Here is a 27,312-nt window from a genome sequence, read left to right on the forward strand (position 1 = left end):
GCTGCTATAATCTATTTTCTAGTAATAATTGACAAGAAAGCGACCACACGCAGTTAATTTAAATTACATGTTGATCACATTATTACATTTTCAATAGTCGCGTCTTTAAATTTCAACCATTTAAAATTAGTGAAAAATTTCTCATATACCCATGCTGTAGGCAAATTTCGTTTACATTTATCGAGATAATCATGATGACCAAACGTGGCTTTATATGATATGACGATACTGGCGGGCGGTTATATTTCTTTTAATAAACAAAGAACACTACGTAATACATTAAATAATAAAAAAGTATAATGTTATACTTAAAAGATATATCTGAGATCAGGCATGGGTACGATGAAAATACTATGCCTAAATTTCGAATCAATCGGTGCAGTCGTTAATTATATTATCGATTACTAACTAACATACATTTTACATTATATATATATAAATATATATATATATATATATATATATATATATATATATATATCCAGGTATGATGGGTTCAAAAGTCAGAACTAATAAAGACAACGAGATTGTTATATAGTGCTCAATAAAAAGAGAAAAATATTTTTTATTATAAGGTGTAAACAGTTGCATATGGTCGCTACAAATAGCCATCTGTTTTAGTAAAAGCGACTTCATAAGGCGACCTGGAACCTCTCGACACCAAAAAGATCAACCTTTTTGACTGAATCATATGGCTATTTGTAGCGACCATATGTAAATGTTTACCCCAAATAATAATAATAATAATAATAATAATAATAATAAAAATATTAATAATAATAATAAAAATAATATATATATATATATATATATATATATATATATAATATAAAGCTGAATGTCTGTGTGTGTGTGGTCTGGAATAGGCTCCTATATGGCTGCCTATTTTTTAAAAAAAAACTGATTACATATAATGATAGAAGATGTATCGAGACACAGGAATGGGTATGTTTGATCTGGCAGAACGGTGATTCATTAAAATTGTGGGGTCTGCGTTCGCACCTGGTCAACACACAAAATATGGAAATAAAAAATGTAAAAATTAAAAAAACCGTTTACAAGAGTTTTTTTTATATAGATGTACATAAGAATACTTTAATAATTATGTTTTAACTTAAGTAGGGATGGTATAATAAAATTGTGGTGTCTGCGTTGGCCCCTGGCCTCCATGGAATGGAAATAGGCACAAACTTTAATAAAGACTTTCCATATCTATCTACGTAAATATACTTTGATAATTATGTTTCAGTTTTAGAAATATTGTATAATAAAATTATGGGGTGTTCGTTCGCCTCCATAAAATGGAAATATGTCACGAAGTTTAACAAGGTTTTTTTTTATAGAAATCCACAGAATATTGTGATAAGTGCTTCACTGTGAACAGGTATGTTATAAATTATGGGGTTTATCTATTTTATTTTTACTTTCATAATATTTTGCTTTGGCTTTGATACTCACTAAATTCGAAGCTATCTCCTTACAACCCTTCCTTTTCATAAACTATCATACTTTCATAAATCAGGGCCCATTTTCTGTAGGCTGAACCCAGTCAACGACGTATATATATATATATATATATATATATATATATATATATATATATATATATATATATATATATATGTACAAAAACTTCCAACTATTTCTCATACGCTATATTTAACATATATATATATATATTTGGGTCCGTATGTTATATTAGCAATGGGATTCATGTATGAGCCTGGCACTTGTTACGTAAGGAAAATTGTTTTTTTTTTACATAATAGAAACATTTCTATGAAAGTATATTAAAATAAAATAAAAAGAATATAGATAGATTTCTATGAGTCGTTGATTATATTTTTTTTAAGTTACAGTTACTGAATTATAGGTGGTTGGCCATAATTATAAGTAAATGTGCACTGAACAGATTCCATAATACTTATTATAGTTAAATTCAAATTTTGATATATCTACATTTTTTTACATCATTCATTTCTGTATTGCTTTCAAGTCATTTTAAACCGCCCTCTTTTAATGTTAAATAATAATTTCGAAATAATAACGTTAATATGTCAGTGCGCAGGGCATGCGCGCATGCGCAACCGGATGTCGTAAACCGGAAAATGGGTTAAATACATAGTTACAAGATCATTTAAGTTTTATAATTATATATGTGTGTGTGTGCATGTGTGTACGCGCGCTAGTGTATATGTCATTATTTTTAGCACTTCTCGCTTAGAAGTAATAGACTCTATATACTTGTGCCGTAAGCAGGTTTCCAATTGAACTATGTTTTAGACAAGACCATGGAAAAATATATCCATGTACCCTAGTTTTATAATGTTCAATATTATCTCTATGCTTCCTGATAACATCAGCATCACAGAGAAAACCGTTGTGTCGACGGCGGCTTTCCGGTGAATATTTGAAATATTAGCGTCGCATAGGATATTGTTTTTTTTTTCCCATGGATAAAAGCAAAGAAAAACACGGAGTCTTTTCTTGCCATCAAATAAAATGTGTTTCTGTAACTTATGCAGACGAATGCAGAAATGTTTGGCAGAAATATTCCAGTCTCTTTGTTGAAAATTCACACTTTTGCTTCTTTTGTCAACTACCGGCTGTTTAATGTACATTTAGTCCTCTTCGTTTTGTTTTATATTTCGGTTACATGTATGTTGCTGTGTGTGGATTACATATAAAACCTGCATATATATATATATATATATATATATATATATATATATATATATATATATATATAGTAAGTTATAAAATGTATATTCAGTGTAGCTTTATCGCCATATGCATCTTATATTACTAACTAGCTCTTCCTAGGTATTGAGCACTTTCGAAGTAAATACTTAAAGCTTACGCATACATCTATACTTTCGTATATTAATTTTATGTGAGTAAATTAAGTAGTTATATATATATGTGTGTAAGTAGCTACTTATGTGTTATGTATATATATATATATATATATATATATATATATATATATATAACACATATGTAGCTACTTACACACGTGCACACACAGGCACACACATACATATATATATATATAGTTATGTATATATATATAATATATATAAATATATATTTATATATTATATATATATATTTATATATTGAGAGTTTTTCTCTCCTTATGATGCATCTTTCCAGATAATCGCCGTTATATGAGGCCTCGCCATCTTGTCGTCCATGCCATCTCAAATTACTCTGCGGATTTGCACATGTGAAGCAGATATGACATACAAATTGAGCAATGCCCGCTGAGTTAAGTTCCTCTATAGGTCGAAGGATATCTTTATGAACACTCATATGGCTTTCTCATACCAGAAGTAGACTAGCAAAACCTGCTGCATATGAAACAGTTCGTTTGTTTTGGTCTAATAGGCACATCATTACACTAAACATTAATTTTGTATCATTTAAAGTGGTTGACGTAGCCAGCTTTTGTAGGGATAATTTATTTAAATTATTTAAAATGGCAGCCGACTCTGTCTTTGAGTCGGTAAGTTTTGGAAAAATTAGTTATAAATAAAAAAAAAACTGACACAATACTGTTAAAGACTCGCTCAATATATGTTACCGTGACATAGGCTGACATATATTCGGCGGGCTTTTAGCAGTATTTTGACTGTGTTTTTTTAATTCATAACTCCTTTTCTCAAACTTACCGTCTCAGAGAGAGAAGGAGAGAGAGAGAGAGAGAAAGAGAGAGAGAGAGGGAGAGGGAGAGAGAGGGGGAGAGAGAGAGTCGGCCGCCATTTTGAATTTTCGAATACATCGGTAAACACTGTATGTTTTTCGAGCTGAATAAACATGTTACATTAAATATAAACACTAAAATCATATCCAGTTATGTAGAAAAGTAACTTATCTTGCCTTTGATAACATTTATTTGTTCTATATTTGTTTTGTGACAACTTTTTCGAATATATGTGTACAGTAAAACAAACCCTGTTTTCATCTCCAGATTGCATTTTTGAAATCAACATGCTGTTACAACAAGACTTTAGTTTACTGTATTCTTATTCCTGCTCTAATTTCATTTAAATCTGAAATCATTAAAAATGTTTTACTCTTATAAAAAAATGTATAACTATTAAAAGTGCCCGTACAAAAACAAGTTGAAAACCTGATTGAAACAATTTTGTATTTTTCATTGGATTTAAAAGAATAAATATAAGTAGACGGGGATGGAAATTTTTAAAAAAATTAGAAGAGTAAAACTATTATATATATATATATATATATATATATATATATATATATATATATATATATATATATATATATAGGAAGTTTTAGCAACTTTGTATATATTTCAAAACAAATTTCCAAACAAATTGGAAGAGTAAAAGTATATTATAGGACGTTTTTGCAACTTTCTGAATGCATTAAAGAATTAAGAGTCCATGATGATATTTTCAGATTTATAGCGCTAAATTTGAATATATATGATCTTAGGCATAAAACATAAATTATATATTTAGGTTTAAAACGAATGGAAATGAAGTTAAGTGCTCTTTAAAAAGATTAATCAGATTAAATTTGCCCGTCAAAAATTTTTACACTGACCATTTATGAAACAAATTTAGCGACGGGCTATGAATCCACTTTTATTACGATCCACCATAGTTTCTCAACTCCTCAAAATGCTTGATTAAGATTGTTTATTTTTAACATAGAACTAAAGGCTAAAAAAACAAAGAAATCCGTCGACAAACTTAATATTTTTGGGGTCCATTTTTCCTTTTATTACTTACGTAGGATGGGTGCTCGGCGTTGCCCGAGTGTTTAGAGGCGTGTGTTGAGCAAAAAAAAAAAAGTTGTAATAGGAAGGCAGACTCGAACCCGTGGCGTTAAGGCGAAAAAGAAAATGGAGGTGTGGTGTAAGGGTGTTGGTTGATATAAAAAAGGGTAATTGCAAGCGCCCCCCTCCCAACATGTAGGAGTAGTAAGCAAGCTCGAAGCCGTAATGCGGCAGAGGATAAAGAGGTGAAAAACAAACGAACTCTCTAAACAAGCTTATGACGCCACTCACACTTGAAATAATGCCTTTTAACCGACGTCGTTAACGCGAGGGTTGAATGACTTGCAAGAATTTTCACCATCACTGTAGAACAATGCCCAATTGACGTTTAAGGAATTAATGTTATTAGCCAATTTTTTGGCAGTTGTCGTCATAGGTTTCGGGCTCTAAAATGATACCAATCTTGTGAAAATCTGCTCTCTCTGGCGAAAATTTTAGGCATATCTACAAACATACATACATTCATACATACCTACATACATACATTCATGCACATGCATACATGCATGCATACATACATACATTCATACATACATAGATACATGCATGCATAAATACATACATGATGGCAGCCACTCGTTCTCAAGTATTGCCATTACTTAATATATCTCTGGCTCAAATAACGCAACCATGAGCGCAACTAGCAGCACGTGCCAGACGGTCACTTCTATGAACTTTCTATAGGCCTGCACATTCACTGATTACTGGTCAAAGCTGTAGTGCGCCGAACACCTACCAGGCCAGACCCTGGAAATTCCAGACTCCTTATTGCCATTGAGGCCCATATTTGCATCAGTTCTCATTCAATGTCCGTTTGCCATTTTCGGCTAAAACCAAGCTTTTTGTTATTGAGGTGCACACTGATTGCAAAATGTGTATTCCATTGCATATCAAGTATTGCCTGTGCTTGTAGCTTTTTATAGTGAGGAAGGACTTTGCACTGAGACAATCCCACTCTCTAAACAACATTGAACCAAAAATAAGAGCAAGTCAACATCATTGGAAGCAGCAGTCGCCGCAGGTTTTATATCAGGCTTTTCCTTCTCGTAGAGAGGTCGGATACACCACGGCTTACGGGAGGCCTCTCCACTCACCATAGCATTTGATCCATGGCTGACACTTAGGCTGCTGGACACCAGAGAATACTCCATACGCCGATGGGTCAGGTATGCCGCAGCTGACAGGGCCTACGATCCTCTGGAGGTTTTTCTCAGGCTTAACTCATCCTTACCCTTTGGTTAAAAGAACCTTGCCCCACAAGGCAACGGAGATCAAGTTATATGGCGCAGGACACTCGCAGTTCTTCAGAGCCCCGTCTGGTGGTCAAGGTCTGGTGTGGACGTGTGTTAAAAGCGTGCAGATGTATTAGCGCCATACTGTTCTTCTCTCCAGACAAATCATTCATACACATATTTAAACAAAGAGGTGATGTCTATTTTTTAAAAGATGATAAAGAATAACATTCTCATGACTTTACTCGCTGCTATTTGATCAGGAAACACTTGTAAATGTGAATTGAATTGTATCATCACATAGTACAAAATCTATAGTATACCGCTCAGATTCGACTGTATAGTATCAAAGTATTTAAACAGATCCAGACTTTGACGTTGCCCAGGCCTCTTCGTTGTCTGGAATACTCATCTCTTTTATTTATTCTCTGTTCTATTGATATTATTTTCAGTTTTTGGTACAAGCGAAAAATATTGATATATATATATATATATATATATATATATATATATATATATATATATATATATATATATATATATATATATATATATATATATATAAAACAAGTTCATAAAATACTTTGGATAAATTACTTATAAATACGTAAAGTAAAAAATAAATGTCTCCAGGCATTTTATCAAATTATAAAAAAACATTATATCTACATTTCAAATCAACAGAGGAAGCACGATTCTTATTATAAGTTAATTTCTTTCACAACAAAACGATATAATTGCGAATTAGTGACATAAAAAGCAAACAAGTTGCAATAATTTGTTCAAATGTTTCAACGTAATCACCCAATAAGTAGAATATATTTTGCGAAGGGTAGCAAACGTTCATTATAATTAGTAGTAGTATTGGTACTATAGTTGTAGTAGTAGCAATATTTTCTGTCTTAGACATTTTATGTAACAGTAAAACAAATCAATCAAATAATCGATCAAATCTTTATAAATACTATCAAATATATAAACATTGTTTGACAGAGTAAAGTCACAGATTATTAAACACGCCACAATTCCCATGTTTAAAAATGTTTCTATATAGTACGTAAGGTTTTATAAACTTCCTTTTCAACCCCGTCTTCTTTTTGTGCTACCTAATCGTCTACGATATTGAATTGTTTATAAAAAAAATAATATTTACGACACACCTTGTAAATCAGCTAAGTGTTAAAGGAAATGTGCACATTTATGCGTCTGAAAACATTCACCCAATTTTTAAAGCAAGATTGAGAAATACTTTTTAAAAACGTTGCTCGTTTAAAAGACATACCTTCCCCGCTGTTCATTTTACGTTTTGAAAAACTACATCCACTCATAGTGTACATTTTACGTTTTGAAAAATACATATCATCTATAATATAAATTTCATCTCCTTGTTTAAATGCATGTATGTATTTTTTTTATGTCTGCCTAAAAATTTCGGCAGAGGCGAAGAATTTTCAAAGCCCGATAGCGTTTTTTTAGCTCGAACTTTCGGACGACAAACGTGTAAAAATTGGCTAAAAACATTTATTCCTTCACCCTCAACGGGACGTACTTTTTACAGGGAGGGTGCAGTTTTTCTCCCAGATTCCGAAAGTCATTCCCTTTTTTCGATTGACTAGCCTTAATTTAAATATTTGTAACTTCCGGTTTGGCGATGAGCGCGACAGCAAAGAAGAAACAATTTTTACACGTTCTTTTTCTCCTTTGCTGTATATACACATACATACATACATGCATACATACATACATACACACATATAGATAGATAGATGGTTAAGAAAGCTATAACAATGCGAGTAATGGAATGAAGTCGATTTGAAACAGAAAACGAGAACAAATGACAATTTGCAAATCAATATATATATAAATAGCGTATGTTTGCTTCTAGTGTAAGGGTGTGAGTGTGTGTGTATGTGTGTGTGTGTTTATGTGTGGGTGTGTGTGTGTATTGAAAGACACCGGTCAGTACTCAATATCACTAAGGAATATTTTTAATTTACTGACCGCGAGACAAAAATACTTAATTGTCAAGTACCTTATGCCGTAAAAACTAAAAGATGGGATAGATAAACGTAAAAAGCGAATATATAAAACAGGGAAATAAAAAAGATGTTTATTATCTTCAAAGACTTCACTTATCCTCACCCCGCTCATAACCCCCACCCATGTTACATTCTAACTTTGTAAACGAAATAAGAAAAAAAGTTTTTGTTTGAAATATCAGATCTCGACGATAATTCTTGGCCTGAAGACATACTCCCCCAACGCGGTTGATTACAGAAACATGTATGCACATATGGAGCCATCAATGTTTGTATAAATAAATTTAATATATATATATATATATATATAACTTCATTAGTATTGCAACATTTTAAAATAATGAAAAAGAAATGAACCATGTTCAGATGTTATAAAATAAATGTCGATTAAAAAATCACGAATTGAAAAGAAATCCGATGCGCTTTTTGTCAAACTTCTCAATGATATACGTCTGAATGGTTAGTTCTTTGACTTTTCTTTTTTTTGTACCCGTAAAAATACTTATTAGATTGATTTGTTTTACTGTAAATAAAAAATCATAGGACAGAAAATACGACTACTACTACTACTATTACTATTGCACTACTAATGCTATTACTAATGATAACGGTACGTACGTTGAGTAAGACATTTTGCTACGATTAGCCTTCGCAAAAAATATTCTATTTAGTTTTTTTTCTCTCCGTCGTTATCCCATTCGTATAAGTGCTTCTAGAGGGGGAAAAAACAAAATACAAAACATTCAGACATATATCCTTGAAAAGTTTGTCTGACGAAAAACGCGTCGGGTTTCATTATAATTCGTGCTCTTTTATCACCTTTTTAATCGATTATTTATTGTATAAGATCCGAATATTGTTCATTTCTTTTTCATCATATATATATATATATATATATATATATATATATATATATATATATATATATATATATATATATAACGATTAAGCTACACAGAATATTCCACGCTTCATCCACGCTAGGATTCATCAGGCGTATGCTAGAAGTTTGTGTTTGTCTCGCATTTTTATATACACACCTTTTGTTGAGTTTTTAGTCAGCCAATCAGTTTTCTAGCTTCCACCGGAACCTTCCTAATCAGCCAATGAACAGACAATTACATGACAAAGGCCCGGTTAACCTCCAGTTGACCCGTTCATTTGTGTGTGATATTTTGTGCAGGGAGCATATATATCTGATGTCCTGGTCTTCTTTAAATCTAGGTTAATTTTTTTTAATGAAACGCGGAATATTCTGTGTAGCTTACTCGCCATATATTTTATAACTTACTACCTAGCTATACCTACGTATTGAGCACTGTTGAAGTAAATACTTAAAGTTTACGCATGGATTTATAATTTAATATATTAATTGATGTGATTAAATGAAGTATATATATATATATATATATATATATATATATTTTCATTGTGTTGAGGATCAATAGTCTTACTTGCAGATGCTTACTCTGTGTTACCCTGTTCCATGAAATATTGTGGGAGGGAGCGTTTTCCTCACAAATGTTTGATGTTAAAAAACTATTCAAAGAATGAAAAATTGTTGTAAATAACGTTGAAGCCGTGAATTGTTTGATCTTTCAGCATAAAACGCTATATAAAAAGCGCGCGCGAGAGAGAGAGATAAAGGACAGAACCAGCGCGAGTTAGAGCGAGAGCGAGTGAGAACGCAAAAGAAAGAGTGAAAGAGAGGGGAAATAAGACCTGTAGTATTATGTCTTGACGCAGTTAATTTATGTTTCTTTTCGGCATAAAAAGAAATATACAAATCGCACGAGCAAATAGATATTTTGTAGAAAACGTTGACGTAGTAAACTGCTTTTTTTTGCATTAGAATCAGTGTACAGAAGAGGGAGCGGAAGGTTTAGAAAGAGAAAACGAATGTTTATTGCTAGCACTGGATCTTCTAGATACAGAATACTGTCAGGTCTAAGTAACAACATAGCTCGGTAGAGAGGCCATCTACTTTACTAAATGACGCAAATACTAAGATTATTTCTTTAATAATTACAAGAAATCTTCTCAACCACTGATTGCCATGGCTAATTACATATTACACTAAGTACTGTCTCAAGGCTTTAGGTTTCATATTTAAAAAATCTGTCCTATTGCGTTTTATCCTGCTATTAGCAAAACCTGATTTAGTCGAAATTGTGTTTCTTTCTGCATTAATGTCCAACACGATTTTTTCTCGGTTATAATTATTTCGGTTTTTCGTTACATTGTGCATTGATTGATTCGAAATGTACGTTACGGTAATAGAGTGTCTTTCTTTGTCCGTTAACGTAATTAAACCCCTAATTAGGACCGAATGTTTCTTTTCGTGTGATCACCTACAAGAGTAGCGTTGGAACGGCTGCGATGTGAGTGGGTCTAAAGAAAACCCATGCCTGCAGTATAGAGAATAGAGAGCAATTGCAGGCATGCTAAAAATTTAATTAATTAGCAGACCGTACTGAAAAGGCTTACTCCATAGGTCCATATTCAATGTTTGATGCAAATGGCATGGAAAGGCAAAAGACGATTGCGCTAGATAATGTGTAGAAATATAGATACAGGTATATAAATAACACAAACGTCATGATGTGAATATATTATGTACTCAATTCTAACAAATTCTCCGTTTTTATTTTGATTACTCTTTCCCTCTCCGTTACATGTTTTTCCTCCTCCTTTATTTCACTCTCTTCCTTTCTTTTCTGTTCTGGTTCTGCTTTATTTTAATGTTTCAAATTTAATGTCACTTAACTCCCTCATTAACCTCTTACGTCTTGACATGTTTAATTTTCTAAACCAATAATTCTATCATATTTATTTAAGAACCGAACTTCCTCATTGGAAGAGAAATGTCATAATGTCGCCTGAAGAAAACTTGGTTTCTTAATCGACCAACAGTCTGAAACGTTAGAGTGTCCAGTATTGCGCCCATGGAAATTTGTCTGCATCAATAAAAATATATTTTGCTCTTTTTTTACAGATCCCTCTTCATAACTTCGTAACATTCACGAGTTTTCTTTTTTGAAAACCTTAAGCTTGGTACATATGGCTATAATAGTCTCAACGTTACCGACACGTTTATATGAGGATATTCGAGATAACGAATATTTCATCTGTTCTGCTATAGTAATGGTCCTCCTCTAGTACATCTCTCTATACAGATAGTAATTATTATTATTAATATAATTATTATTATTACTATTATTATAATTATTATTATTATAATAATTATTATTATTATAATAATTATTATTATTATAATTATTGTTATTCTTATTATTATTACAATTATTATTATAATTATTACACTTATTATAATTATTATTACAATTATTATTATAATTATTACACTTATTATAATTATTATTATACTTAACATTATTATTATTATTATTATTATTATTATTATAATTATTATCATTATTATTATTGTTATAATTATTATAATTATTATTATAATTATTATCATTATTATAATTATTATTATAATTATTTTATTATTATCATAATTATTATTATTATAATTATTATTATTATTATTATTATCATTTTTATGATTAATACTATAATTATTATTATTATCATTATTATAATTATTATTATAATAATCATTATTATTATAATTACTATTATAATTATTATTATTATTATACTTATTTTATTATTATTATATAATGATTATTATTATAATTATTATTATAATTATTATGATTATAATAATGATAATAATAATACTAATGATGATGATGATGATGAGGATGATGATGATGATGAATCTGCACATCTTATTTTACAAAAGTTTATTTTATAGTTATTCGGGATTGCACACCTCTTTTCATTTTCTTCTTTCCTTTTTTGACAATATTTTCACGTGGCAAGCAATCTAAAATTCGCATCATTAGTACACAGGAAAAGCTATCAAAACGGCTGGGCTAACAATAGATGCTCGGACGATCCCGGTCTTGTTGCAAATTCAAATGACTCCATTGATCGACGGGACTCCGTCAGGGTAAATCGTGCAAAAAAAAAAAAAAAAAAATCGACATAAAGATTGTTTGGCGCGGGGATAAACATTCGCCGACTTTTGAGACTGTCGTTATACACAGCGGTCATGTTGCTATGTTTTATTTGGGTTATTCTTTTTGCGTTCAGAAACATGACCGCAGTGATTATTTTGTCACTATTATCTGAATAGATCGTTTTACAATATGCATGTTTATGCAAGGATGTTCTTTATTATTATTATTATTATTATTATTATTATTATTATTATTATTATTGTTGTTGTTGTTATTGTTATTATTATTATTGTTATTATTATTATTTTTATTATTGTTATTATTATTATTATTATTATTGTTGTCATTGTCATTGTTGTTGTTGTGGTTTGTTGTTGTTTTTGTTGTTGCGGTTATCACTAGTTGTATTAGTTACTGTAGTATTTGTAACAATAATATTTATCCTTATGAAGCCATGTCTACGCAAGACTGTTTTTATTGTTGATAGTAGTAGTAGTAGTAGTAGTAGTAGTAGTAATTAGTCAGGTGTTAGTATTCGTAAAAGTAGTAGCAGTAGTAACAGTAGCACATTTTGCTTTCATTCCAATGAGTTTATTATTTTACAAAATGCATGTTTATGCAAGACTATGATATTTTACTTTTTATTATTTTTATTATTATTATTATTATTATTATTATTATTATTTTCCTCATCATTATTATTAGTAGTAGTAGTGTTATTGTTGTTGTTGTTGTTATTATTATTATTATTATTATTATGATAATGATTATTATTATTATTATTAATAATATTATTATTGTAGTTGTTATAGTTTCCTCGTAAACGTGCAATTTTTTTACGATGTTGACACTTGTATAATGCATCTTTTAATATTTTTTCGTATCTTTGTCAATCTCACTCTCTTTATTTCTCGCTTGCTCTATCATTCTTCTACCCGTGTCAAACCATTCTTTGATCTCATAGATTTCCGTACAAAGCGTCTGTTTTCGTTAATATATCAATCTGCACAATGCAGTTCATTCTAAGCATTGTATTATTATTATTATTATTATTATTATTATTATTATTATTATTATTATTATTATTATTATGTGCAGCACAAAAGCAGGCATTAGGAACAAGATTGTCAAAAAAAGTGGTTCTAGGAGAAGAAGTTGATGCACCATGCCGGGTTTGTGGTAAGACTTCAGAGTCAATTGCGCACCTCGCAATACTTTCTCTGTCAACAGAAAAAAATAACTGTTGTCGAATTTATGTTTCTCTTTTTTTGTGATTAGCATTGTTTCAGATTATCAAATAGTAAAATTACTTGCGCACATTAATATACAAGCGTCAATATATTCATGCTGATGTTTCCTTCTTCGTCAATTGATAGAATGTCTATCAATCAGATTACATCCAATTTTATACTTGAGTGGATAGATCTATTCATGTTTAGCTATTTGCCAACTTTGGCGAATAGTTTATGTTGGTGCGAAACACACTTTCCATCATAGATTATTCTAATGTTCATTGACTGTTAGAAAACGCGTCAGCAACTTGAAAAAAAAACCTTCATGTTTAATGATACTTAGAAATGGTTTATACACTGTATTCTGAGATATTTAACTCCTGAGCTTTGTTACACATCTATGAGTTACGATCGACCCAATGAGTTTGTAGAATATTCTTATGTTTTTCCAATCAATTTTCGAATTTAATTTCCTTGAATGTTCAACACATGTTCCAAGTTTGCATGTGAAATAAACATACCGTTCCTGAATCGTTGTTCTCACCGCCCCCTCTCTCTCTCTTTCTGTTATCCACCCTTATCCGATGATGATGATGATCGGCCTCTTATGAGTAAGCTGATGTTTATATAGTTCAAACCTGGCTCCACAGATAAGGTCTCAGATCGGACAAGAGAGTGCTGGGTGGAGGAGGATTGGTATTGCAAGCCTGCGTATTTGCACACTTCATGTATGGTCCTGCCTTCGCTGCTCCTCAATACAGTCCACTCCTATAAGCATGGGGAGATCCAAATATTCTGGCAGGAAACAAATGCACCCAGTGACTAGGAGGCTACCTGACGCAAAAAAAAACCGTTTAACAATCATGAAGCCATTTCATTTTCTATTACAGTAATGGTTCCAAAACAGTATGATTAATTATCGTCGTATACCAACGTAGACGATCTGGCAGTTGTCGGCAATGGAATACATAGACTTAAATATTGAAGTTTCTTAATTTTAAAATAGAATTTCTCACCACAGCTAGCTTGTTTGTTTATAAAAAATTGTACCACAAGATAATTAGAGAAAGAGGTCGTACAGGAAATGAATCGTTGACAATGCGTGATGTGGGTTGCCACGTCACAAAACGCAACATTGGGGGAGTCTGTTTCAGGGAGTAAAAGTAATTTAACGTTGAATGCCCCGACGAACTGCACACACTCGTACCCCCCTCGATGAAAATACCTCCGACAAACCCGAAAAACAGCTAAATCTCACCTCTTGACAGTAGAGATCCCTAGATGTAAGAGAGCCTTCTACTGCAGTAGTTTCTTTCCCAGAACCGCTAGACTTAGGAATTCTCTTCCGAATTCATGTTTCCCCAACTTTACTGACGTGTACCGACATCTTGCTACCCAACTCACCACATAGTACTCCTGTAGATCATGTCATTGATAGTAGCCCCTACATCAAAATGGCAATGCACCTTGTTTTGGGTGAAAATGTAATTTAAAACATTGAGCAGATGAGAGAATATATCAGTAGATATCTCGTGAAAGGAGGGGCAGATAGAAATGAATGTTTGCTATTATACTATAGGAAAATAGAGACCCCTACACCCTTCTAAAGATGAGAAACAATGAAGCAACTGCGGCTGGAGAAAACAATGGCAACTAGATAAAACTGGTATGTCAACGAAGGCCATGAGACTTGCGTCTGCTACTGTGAATTGAGGGAACTTTTTTCCCAGATCCGATAACGAGCGTGGCACAAACTACGCGGAGACATGACCAGGGAGCACGAGAGAAGAATATAAAATGTAGGTTTAGTTTTGTTTTTAAATTTCCCGAAACGCTTAATGTGGCGGGATTGTGAAGTTAGACGCAATGTGACACTTGCGTAAGCAATATTTTATAAATAGCGGGGGTACCCGGCGTTGCCCGAGTATTTGTTTCCGGGACGGGGGGGTTTAAAAAATGTTATGGTAGGTAAGTAGGAAGGATCAAACCCGGAGTCATGTGTAAAAGTAGGAAAATAAAGTGTGAAAAAAAAACAAAAAAACATCTGCAAATTTAACAGTTCGGCCACCAAGAAAAGTCCATTCCAGTTGTTTAGGAAAAAAAAAACAAAAAAAAACGACTACGGTAGGTCGGCGTGAAAATATAATGTGAATTGTCCAGCACGTTAACCACTACGCCACAGAGCACTGCAGCTTAGTTTAGTGATTTTAAATAACTTCACATGAAAGAACTACGAAGCCAAACCGGTGTTCTCTTCTCAACTGTTCCTTGTGAACGATCCCCAAACGGTGTTAAGTGGTGGCAGGGGGAGGAGGAATTTATTAGAGAGAAAATATTTTACCACTTCCATTGATCTTAACCGATTTTGGCCGTGACAGAAAAAGTATAGAAATCTAAGATTATCGAGGAATTTGAGAAATAATACGCCTATAACACACCTCAGATATTGTTCTGCCGTTTGTGCATGTTATATTTGCATGAAATATCTTGATTTTTAATCCTATTAATGTCAAAATCAGACGGGAAAAAATGAGTTCATTTTATTTATATAGAGATAACGCGACATTCAGATATTCCATTTTTTTCTAAAAATGCATTGACATAAATTACTTTATAAACTTTATAAATGATTTCAAGAAAGAAATAATTATAACATAGGTAATTTAAAAGATAGTAGTTTATAAGAATCATATAGATTATTTTATCGGCAGTGCTATTTATCAGTCAAGCATAGGACCTATTGTGCGATATGATAGTACGTAAGAGCCAGTAAAACTCGGTGAGGCTTCATCTTCGACTTCCTTTATTTGTTATCTCGTGTGGAAGGGGAAATAATGCACCATTAGTCAGAGAATGCTTCCTAATGGCGGGAAGGTGTTTCTCTCAAATGGTAGAAGTATTACACATGTTCATGTCTAAAATGAAGGTTGGACATGTCGAGTTTATTAGCATGAAAATATTTGCAATAATTAGAGATGTCAACGATATTGAATTTATTTCGGTTTCGTAGCGAGCTCTTGGCTGTTATCTTTTCGGTCGAATGGACGCAGCAAAGATGAAAGATGGTTTCCTTCGTCAGAACTCGATACGATGGAAAAGGCATAGGTCGGAACGAGATGAAAGAAAACGAGAAACGCTACCGGGAAGCAATATGGAAGAAAGGCCAATGTAGTGAATCAACGTATAGGCTTAGAGAGAGGAAATAATTTATAAAATGGCGGACAGAAAAAAATAAAAACAGATTGAAAGAAAACGGAAAGGCAGACTTTATTTATTGATAGACACTACTATGAAAGAAAGAAAAATGAAGACATATTAAAACTCAAATTAGAAATAAATAGGGGAAATATTTTTAAAATAATTGAAAACAAGGAAATATTATAATCAAGCAAGTAGATGCATCTTCAAAAAGATAAAATGAGAATCAAACGAGAAAATATAAAATAAATATAAATATGATATATTATATGCATGAATATGTATTAAAACTTAAATAAAGAGAGAATAAACCTAAAATATAGAATGACGCGTAAAATTAAAGCAAAAATTAACGCAAAGCAGACAAAAATAAATATCAAATAAAAAAAAAATCAGAGAGTGATGAAAAAATAATCATAATAATAATAATACCATAGGAGAAAGACTTTAAATATAAGGGAGATACATTGTATTGAAACGAAATAGTTTTAAAAATACTATGGTGACTATGAAGTGAAAACATTATAAACATTAACGATAATAATTATATTTTAGTGAATTAACGAAACCATTATAAAACATGGTGACTATAAAATAATAATAATACTGTGGTGATTATAAAATAATAATAATAATAATAATAATAATAATAATACTATGGTGACTATAAAATATTCTAAACATTAAAAAACATGAAAACATTATAAACATTAACGATAATAATTATATTTTAATGGATTAATGAAAACATCATCATACATAGTGACTATAAAATAATAATAATACTATGGTGACTATAAAACATTCTAAACATTAAAAAACATGAAAACATTATAAACATTAACGATAATAATTATATTTTAATGAATTAATGAAAACATCATCATACATAGTGACTATAAAATAATAATAATAATATGGTGACTATAAAATAATAATAATACTATGGTGACTATAAAATAATATAAAATAATAATACCATGAGAGAAAGACTGAACATAAAACGGACATACATTATCTTGAAAATAAATAGTTTTAAAAAATACTATGGTGGCTATGAAGTGCTGTCAGTTACTTAGGTCAGCATTAGAATTGGTTGTCAATGCCAGGCTTTTTGTAAACATGCCATCTATTCAGTTTTTATCATCCCAGCATATACGTCTGCCTCTGTAAGGACTAGTTTGTATCTGTAAGCCACATCTAGAATCTATTTTGGTCTCTGGATCGTATTTACTCTCATTTTTAATCAGAGAACTCCAGAAACCATCCAACGCAACCCTTTCAGCGATCTATCAACCGTTATTTCCCCTAATAACATTTCGTAAAACACGCATTACTTTTGTTCAAATGGTTTATATTTCAGTTTCGCTAGGATTTTATATTCTCCTACTAGATTTTCGATAAGCGTTAGGATTCTGCACTTAATTTCATTTGCTATATTTTCATCTTTCTTACGCGTAACAATATTTTACTAAGAGCATGCGAATGATGTTCTGAATATGTACTACGCTACCTAGCTTTTGATCTTTATATTAGTTAACGTAATGAGTAAATAATTTTGTATAGTTACTGACCCTTGACATAGGTTGGTATCATACGTTTCATCACATAACAAATCCAATATCTTTCGTAGCATAAATGTTATAAATGTTTATATATATATATATATATATATATATATATATATATATATATATATATATATATATATATATATATCGTGTTGCTGAGAAAGCTTTTGCAGATTTGAAGTTTCTAATTCAGATGAAAATATTTCGGCTGAAACAAGAATGTATTGAGCGAGAAAGGCACAATCACAATTAGCAACCGTTTGCTAATGTGGCACTAGTGTATTCATGCAAGTAACGTGGACATCTTGCCTTTAGGTAGCGCTGAATGCGTTTTTGATATGGCTTGGGTTTTTTAAGCATTTCTTACGGAGAAAGTTATTAAGATGCTTGGAAAAGTTGTAGTCGATAAGCAGGAGGGCTGCAGATTATGGCATTGGAGCAGTGTTTCGTAGTCCAATTCGTTATATTATATTATATAGTGTCGGTTTTAACATGTTCGCTCGAGCATTGTCGGGGAGGAAAACTGGGCTTACACTTTGGACTAATGCTGGTTGTTGTTGTTGCAAATCATCCATGTCACTTGATTTGACAGCACCACATCTTTGGCATGACGGTTAGCTAATAAAACAAAGAGCATGAAAACCATCCAGGAAATTAAGGAAAATATACGACAGAAAATTGTTTCGCTAAAACCACCGATGTTAAGGACTGTCGTGGAGAATAGCATACAAAAATATCTGACGTTGTGAAGCCATCAATGGAGACGACTTTATCTTTTGTAATTATTCCATAAAAATGTTCACACTCTAAACTGTGTAATAAAAAAAGGTATTAATTCAATAGAGTAATTTAAAAAAAGTTTTTCATGTTCAAACAGTTAAGTGACTTATGAACTACCCAGTATATATATATATATACATATATATATGTGTGTGTGTGTGTATGTATGTGTGTATGTGTGTGTGCGTGTGTATATATATATATATAGATAGATAGATAGCGAGAGAGAAATAGATTGAGAGAAAGAAACAGAGAAGGATACTTACAGACATATATGCACTCATACATACGTACATATGCTGATAAAACTCCTCCAATATATCTGTAAACCCTTAGTTTATCCTCTGACATTAGCCCTACCTGCCCCTCAAGTGCAATTCCCCCATAGCAATTACCTGTGGGTTAACCTTTTTTCACATATCCGATCTAGCACCCAGTGTCTGACACTGGAAACAATTTTTTAAGGTAATGCTACCAGTGTACTCATGCTATGATTTCAAAGCCCTTAATTTCGCATATTATTCCACTAAGACCTCAGCTATTAGGACTCTCTCCCAGTCAGTCTCTTCATAACAACATTTACAACAGAATAGAAATATCATCAATATTCTCAGACCCGCCCCATAATACACTTTTCCATTTGGCATATTGAACTTATCCAACAACCAAGCCATCCATACTCATGTTGACATGTAATATTAACGAAATATAATTATATATCCTCTTCATATGCTCATCATTATTTATCAATTATCATAAAATTCTCAACACGTCTCCTAGACCGATTTTAACTTTAATAGCTGAATTTTCTTCACTTAAAGTCTAAATCTAAATTAATACTCTACTCCATTTCAATTTAACCTTTATACCTGAAATATCTTCCTGATATCCTCTCTCTAGTATGTTAAAAATAGACCACTTAATTGCTATCTTTTTATACAAATTCAACATTTATTCTTAATAAATTTGGCCTATTCTGACCTGGTATTCTTTTAATTTCAGTAGGAAATTATTACTTTTCCATGTTTAAGCCTAACTTTATTACTTTTCATGCTCTTATTTTTCTATTTTGATATGTATATATATATATATGTATATATATATACACACACACGCACCCATATATATATATATATATATATATATATATATATATATATATATATATATATATATACGCATATTTGTGACGTATAGGGATAAATTAGCTGTTTCAGAAACGAAGGTAAAAGTTACTGCCGACCTGCGCTCTCCCATTGAGAAAAAAGTACACCGTTATTGAAGAGGTAGAGACGTATGACGCTCACACTATTTTAACTGACGTTTATCTCTGCTTACATCGTGTTTTATAGACACGCCATTTATTCGACTAGGTTCCCGTAAACCTAAGTATAAATTCTTCAAATTTTAACTCCTCTAATGGTGTACGAACTAATTTTGAGACAAAATTGTTAGCCGTCCATGTGCACTACGGAAATAGAAATAGCACTTAGAACAGAAGCTGCCACATATAATAACACTATGATTCGTAACATCGTCAGTCCGATGAAATATTACAATGAACTTATTCAACAACCTCTCACTCTATCCGTATTAGAATGTGCGCATTGAAAGTTAAGAGAAATACACAATAGATATAAAACACTTATAAAATTATTAATGCCCCAATTGCTTGATTTGTTTGAGAATCTTATCGCTAAAAGAAAAAAAAACTTTCAGACAAATACATGGATTAATATTTCGCCTGCTTGCATAATGTTTTAACAAATAAGATGTATTATTATTCGTTGTATATCAGTTGTATTTTACCTATAAATAACTGGGTTACGTTGCAAGTGTCCTTAGTGGTCATTGAATTTTCAAGGTAGGAAAAGTTGTAAAAGCGGAGAAGGAGTCCCTGTGCTCAGAAGCTGACCAAGGAGAGTACCGGATGCGGGGCGAGTAAGACTCTGTCATCTCATGAAAAAGTTTGGGACCTTACATGCCATGTGATGGTAGGGGCGTTGAAGTGACTACCCTGGTAGACACTGGCACCTCTGTACCCATGATTTATTAAGCGGATGACAAACCGAAACCAACTGCGTCCAGTCGACCTGGAGTTGACTCAGTCGAATAAGACCCATCTGCTATTGAAGCGTCTGACTTATCTTTCCTATAAGGTTCGAGATGTATCCAGACATTTGCAGTCTTATGTGGCGTCAGATATGTGTGATAACTTTATATAAGGCAGTGACTAATAAAAGAACATCGAAGTTCAGTTTCAATCCGTCGAGCCTGGGACAGAGAGGGAGGAGTATCCTCTTTGACGGACAAATTCAGGTGGAGAGATACCCCGTGATGTTCCTGGGGAGATGCTAAAATTCCTCCCCGAAATGTGATGTCCGCAAGAGGAAAAATTCAAGGACAAATCGGTAGGAGCACTGATGGTTACCAAGTCACTCTCCTCCCAATAGAAGAGAAAGAAGATCCGGGGGTGATGATCAACGACGCCATCGTGAGCGACACCAGAAATTTTCCGATATTCTTGAGTAATAACTCTAAGAAAGTCCGAGGTTATAGAAGTTTGCATCGGGTCGAGAGCTAGCGAGGTTAAGGGTCAGAGTGAACAAGAGTAAGACCCAAAAATATACTCTCCATCCAGGCAATGTGCACTGTATCGCCGGAGTAGATTGGAAAATAAGATTTAAAGTGGTCGCAGAATTGAGAAAAAACATATCTTGGAACAATCCATGAAAGGGCAGGACAGTTGGAAATTGAGAAAAGCTTATAGGTTGGTAGGTAGAGACTATTATTGGCCTTGATTGCCCAAGGAAGTGATAAAGTAGATAAAACGCTGTGTGCAATGTCAGTCTCATATTCGGCATCACCCACAGGCTCCACTGACAATAACTGATGTTCCCCAGTATTCCTTCAAAAAACTGAGTCTAAACATCTCTGGACCTTATCCAGGTACAGAACGAGGCAACCAGTATATAGTGGCCGTTGTTGATTTGCTCACTAAATGGCCAAAAGCATCTGCGTTGCCGGACAAGAAAGAACAAACGGTAGCAGATTTAGGCATCGGGTCCTAATGCAATCGGTCTCTGACAATGGTGCCGACAAAAGTCAATGAAATAAGACTGACGCCCTAAAAGTGTAAGGCACAACATGTGTTGAGCCCCCCCCCCTTATCACCACCAGAGTAACGTCAAAATTGGGCGATTTTCTTAAGACGTTGGCGGATATCTTGGCTAAGTTAGTTACTGAAATCCGGCCATATATTCATATGCATAAATGTATATTATGTTTTGTTTTATAGGATGGATTTTTCTTGTGTTAATTTGCTTAATCTGTCAATCATTTTTTTAATCCTAGTTAGTAAACTTTCTAGTAACAAGCGGAACGTTTTAGCCATTTTCTCTCTAGCGATTAAAAAAAAATAATATAATTGTATAAAGACAGAAGAAAAATGCTTTTCAAACAATTATTAATTGATGAAAATTATTGATTGAAAGTGCAAGAGAATCTTAATCTTCTGTATGTTTTTTATTTTAATATTTTTCCCCAAGAACTTGAGTAATTTATTTCTTCAATTTATTGAAATTCTCATGATTTAGTTTTTTATATATTTACTTTAGTTTTAATTAATCACCTTTGTTTATTTGTTTTCAAATCATAGTAAGAACATTATCTTCTTTTATAAAAATCTGAGTTCAATTTCACTCCTAGTTTTCCTGAACTTTATATTTTGATCAATATTATCTAAATCAATCCTAATTACTTTTATTTCTCTTATTTGATTATAATTGCTTTTGGTTTCTATATGAAAATTCAATGATCTAATAATTTATTTATTGCTCAATTTCAAAATCTAAGTATTAAATCCAAACGTGTCATTCTTAATATATTCTGTCATTTTAAAATTTATTCTCATCAGGTTTTAGGCGTGATAACATCTAATTTTTTTTTTCGAAATTTCCTCTTTAGAATTTACTATCTTTAATGCCTCAAGAAAACATTGATTACATCTTTTTTTATTTACTCGGTTTATGCTTCCTCGTCTTATATTTCTGACCATTTTGATTCAAATTCTTTTCTAATCTAACGTTATATCCATGCACTCGGATTCCGCTTCTTATTATTAGTTATTTTTGTTCTATCTTTATTTCTATTATTATTCCCATTTTGTTTATTCTCTTAATTAAAGTGATGCAACATGGTACTGAAATCTGTCTTTAAAAAGCATTTAGTTCCGTATAGGAATATCGTTTAAATATTATTCATTTGAACTCCACATTAGTATACTATTTCTAAAATTAATCAATCACTGTCCAATAAGCATTATCATCCATATTAAGTCCATCCTATTAAATCCTTATTATTATTATCCACTATTTGGTTGGTTTTACCATTATTTAATCTTATAGGAACACCTATTATAATATTGTATAGATTGACAGCAATTAGGGCTGAATGTTGTATTGTGTTCTTATTTATTATTTTACTTAATCTGGGGAAACATATAGTCAATTATTTCGTAAAACTCTTTAGGCATATTATTTAGTTCCTGTTCACTGAAATGACAGGTTAAACAAGACTGTTTTTTGTGCACTTTCTCTCATGAAAAACAGCGTTATTGCTATGAAATACAACTTCATTATTTTAAATTTTATTCTTTTTATACACATTTTTTTTATTCTTTACATGCCACCCCTTTCATTGCCATGCTATATTATATTGTGTAGTCTGTTCTGCTATTTTAATTATCATCCTCCTTCACGTAGATGATTTTTTTCATAATTTTATCTAATTAAAGTTTCTTTATAATAATCCTTATTTTTATCGAATATATTATAATTTATTGAACACCTGGATGTTCTATTTGGCATACTTGGTATGAGTACTTTTTATACGTATAAACTTATTAGATTAATAACTTATAGAGAGTTTTGCTTGGTAACATATTTATAACTATTGTTATCGCGATTTAGCATAATATCTAAAGCATCACTATTGTATTTCTTAACTTAACTTCATTAAAATAATTTAATTTTCTTTAAAATTTCTCTATAATTCAATCGCTTTAATAAACTAAAATAATTGCATCGTCTCTATATAGCTTTCCATCCAATCCTTGTATTTTTATACATCTATTTTTGTATGTACATAACTACCATGTCAGTTATCAACGCAGAGTCGTACCATCAAATTTGTTCTCTCTATTCTTTAATTGTTCATAATACGTTATTATGTCTAGCTAAGCTTTTTCTCGCTAGTTAGATAACTACTATTTCTAAGCTAGTTACATTTGTTTCACCTGAAGCTAATTTGAGTGCATTCTCAAATACTTCATGAGTTATACATTGATAATACGAGTCGAAAATCAAACATAATTAATTTTCGGTTCTGGTATTTAGTTTTCCCCTACCAATCTATCATATTTCATGAAGAAACCCAAAAGTTATGTAGCATTTTTTACTAAATCAGAAACACATATTGCAATTACTCGAATGTTAGATCAATATTTGATGTCGGGTTTGATATCTTCAATAGCATAATAAAATGGTTTTAGTGGGTATATATTTCTATTTTATATTGAATTTTTATTGTTTCGGATATTCTTAATGTCATAATTAAATGGTTTTGATGGGTATATATTTCTATTTTATATTGAATTTTTATTTTGTCGGATATTCTTAATGTCATAATAAAATGGTTTTGATGGGTATATATTTCTATTTTATATTGAATTTTTATTGTTTCGGATATTCTTAATGTCATAATAAAATGGTTTTGATGGGTATATATTTCTATTTTATATTGAATTTTTATTTTGTCGGATATTCTTAATGCCATAATAAAATGGTTTTGATGGGTATACATTTTTTATTTTATATTGAATTTTTATTTTGTCGGATATTCTTAATGTCTTAATACAATGGTTTTAATTGGTATATATTTCTATTTTATATTGATTTATTATTTTATCGGATATTCCTAATGCTTTTAATTTTATGTTTAAAATATTTTTCCTGTTGCCTTTTTATCATTTTTAATCGACTCCTAATAAGTTTGTTATCGGTTTTAAGTGCATATACTTGCCATTGTCATATCCGATGGTGCTCTTATGTTCATATTCTCAATTATTTTACACGTGCATGTGTCCGTATATATATGGGTGGATGAATGTATACGCATCTGTATGTGTATATATATATATATATATATATATACATATTGACAATTTTGAAAGTGCTTGTGCAGTATAGGTCCGATTGGACAATTTTGAAAGTTCCTTTGCCATATAGATCAGATTTGACAATTTTGAATGTGCTTGTGCACTGCAGTCTAAATCCCAATAAATAATTTTGACGATGCTTTTACAGTATAAATATACGTATCCATATATTTTTCATTAGACATTGTGCATGTTTTATGAACATCAATCTATACCGACAGTTTTGCGTAAATAAATATGCATACGTGACATAATAGCTATTGGTTCATGTTTGAATTTTCACCTATGCAGTAAACATGTTTTCGTAGTGCAGTCATTAATGTCAAAGGAAAAAGTAAATCGTAAGCTAAAAGTTTTTGTTTCGATTTTCATGGTGGCTCATGAGTCATTTTTTTGTACTTTTTAAATTATTACTTGGGTCCAATATAATCTATAATATAGATCTCTTCTGGCTGTTTAAATGTACGTATGTTCGTATGCCTGCCTTAAAAAATAGACACAGGCAACGGATTTTCAGGAAATCTGTATCGTTTTGAAGCTCAACCCTTCAGACGATAAATATCGAAAAATTGGCCAAAATCATACATACCTTCGCCCTCAATTGGGATTTTTTCCACAGTGAGGATTCTCCGATATTTTTTAAAGTAATACCCTGTTTTCGATTGAGTAGTCTTAATTTAAACCTTCGTCACTTCCGGGTTGGCGATGGATGCAACGGTAAAGACGTCACGTTTTTATTTTTTTTATTTTAACGTTCTTTAACTCCTTTACGGTACAAATTGGAACCTGCCTGCCTACTACCACTTATTTTTTTTTTTTCATCAACACACACCTCCAAACACCCGAGCAACGCCGGGCACCCAATCTAGTTCTTAATATAAGGTAATTAAATAATTCTGAATATAAGAAGGGGGTAGTATTATGGGATACGGGCCGTACTGAAATGCAAACGTTATTATTTAAATAACTATTATTATTATTAGGAGTTTTTTTTTTACTCTTCTGTACTTACACCTAACAATTAATTCGTAACATAAGGCAATTAAATAATTCTTAATATAAGGAGGGCGATAGTATTTTACTATTATGGAATACGGATCGTGCTGAAATATAAACAGTATTATTTAGAAAGCCATTCTTAATATTGGGAGGGCATTTTTTATCTGTACTTACGCCTTTTAATATAAGGCAATTAAATAATTCTAAATATAAGGAGGAGAATAGTATTTTACTATTATGAACTAGGGACCGTGCTGAAATACAAACGTCATTATTTAGAACGCCATTCTTAATATTGGGAGTTTTTTAAAAAAATCTTTTGTACCTACACCTAAACAAATAAATCTTAATATAAGGCAATTTAATAATTATAAATATAAGAAGGGGGTAGAATTTTACTATTATGGAACACGGGCCGCGCTGAAATACGTTATTTAGAAATCCATTCTTTATATTGGAAGGTGGTCCTATTTAAGTCTTCTGCACTTGCACCTAACAATTAAATACTTCTTAATATAAGAAGACGGCAAGTATTTTACTATTATGGAATACGGACCGTGCTGAAATACAAGCGGTATTATTTAGAAAGCCATTCTTAATATCGGGAGGGTTTTTTGTAACTGCGTCTCTGCAGGCAAACAATGGCACTGTAATAAATCATTATAGATACATTTCTGCTTCAACAGATAAATGTGCAATGACATATTTAACTAAAAACTATTCATCAATTTTACACTTTAAAAAGGAAGATACTGGAGTTAAAAAATAACTATATTATTTACACACAAACAATTCAAAAGTTTGCTCAAAACTGACTCTTTAATTCTCAAACATTGTAATGAATGTCAATAAAATACTGAGCACTTAGAAAAAGTCACTGGAACTTTTTCTACGGCAATGCAGTATTTGTGTGTTCAAATAAATCTATATATCTATAAAAGTGAACGTGTCTGTCTGTCTGTCTGTGTGTCTGTGTGTCTGTCTGTCTGTGTACATTTCCCTACGCAATAACTCTGTCAATTTTTAGTCTATAGACTCGAAATTTGAAATACCGGGTACTGAGATTTGGGAAAATCGATGTGACGGGTGTCAGCCAGAAATTTGGCTGTTAAGGGGTCAAATTTCAACGATTTGACCTTTAAGAACTCTACCAAACTCCTCCAACAATTTTGGGTCTAGACACTTGAAATTTTAAAT

This window comes from Euprymna scolopes, chromosome 31, assembly GCF_053919585.1.
Source record: "Euprymna scolopes isolate OS-2025 chromosome 31, ASM5391958v1, whole genome shotgun sequence".
NCBI lineage: Eukaryota > Metazoa > Mollusca > Cephalopoda > Sepiida > Sepiolidae > Euprymna > Euprymna scolopes.